Source organism: Mandrillus leucophaeus, unplaced genomic scaffold (assembly GCF_000951045.1).
Source record: "Mandrillus leucophaeus isolate KB7577 unplaced genomic scaffold, Mleu.le_1.0 Scaffold477, whole genome shotgun sequence".
Classification (NCBI taxonomy): Eukaryota; Metazoa; Chordata; class Mammalia; order Primates; family Cercopithecidae; genus Mandrillus; species Mandrillus leucophaeus.
Genome location: NW_012105109.1, coordinates 693,438 through 694,610, shown reverse-complemented (window position 1 = coordinate 694,610; position 1,173 = coordinate 693,438).

The window sequence follows — 1,173 nt, the reverse complement described above, 5'->3', positions numbered from 1 at the left end:
ACATATATATGATTGAACTATATTCTGCTTACCAGAGACTCACTTAAACTTTAAAGACACATACAGGTTGAAAGTTAAAATGGGAAGATAATCCATGCAAATGCTAACCAAAAGAGAGCAAAGGTGGCTATACTTACAAGTGATTAAATAGACTTCAAGTCAAAAGCTGTTGCAAAAAACAAAGAAGGTCATTATTTAATTATATAGGGGTGAATTGATAAAGAGGACATAACCACTTATGTCCCAAATTGAAGCATCTAAATACATAACGAAAATATTAATGGACATAAACAAAGAAGGAGATAGCAAGACAATAATATGAGAAGACTTCAGGACTCCACTTTCAACAAGGAATACATCAACAGACAGAAAAGTAATAAGGAAATATTGAACTTTAATTGCATTTTTAATCAAATGAACGTAATAAATATATACAGAACTTTCCATTTAAGAGTAGCAGAATATATATATTTTTTCCAGTGTAAATAACATCTTTCAATTTGGACCATGTTAGGTAACAGAAAAAGTATTAACAAATTTAAGATTACAATTATATCTAGTATCATTTCAGACACAATGCAATAAAACTAGAAATTAGTAACAGCTGGAGTCTTGAAAAATTAACAAATATGTAGAAATTAAACAGCATGCTTCTGAAAAACCAATGGGTCAAAAAAATATATCAAAAGAAAAATTAAACAATATATTGAGACAAATGACAATAGAAGCAAAACATACCAAAACCTATGAAATGCAGTAAAAGCATTTCTAAGAGGGAAGTTTATAGCAACAAATATCTATATTAAAAAAAAAAAGAAAAATTCTAAATATATAATCTAACATTATATATTAAGGAACTAGAAAAACAACAAAACTAAAAAACGAAACTTAAAATTAACAGACAGAAGTAAATAATAGAAGTCAGAACAGAAATAAATAGAAAACAGAATAACATATGAAAAAAAAAAAACTCAGCATCACTGATAATTAGAGAAATGCAAATCAAAACCACAATGAGATACCATCGCATGCCAGTCAAAATGGGAATGATTAGACCAGGCGCAATGGCTCACACCTGTAATCCCAGCACTTTGGTAGGCCTGTAATCCCAGCACTTTGGGTGGATCACCTGAAGTCAGGAGTTCGAGATCAGTCTGGGCAACATGGTGAAAC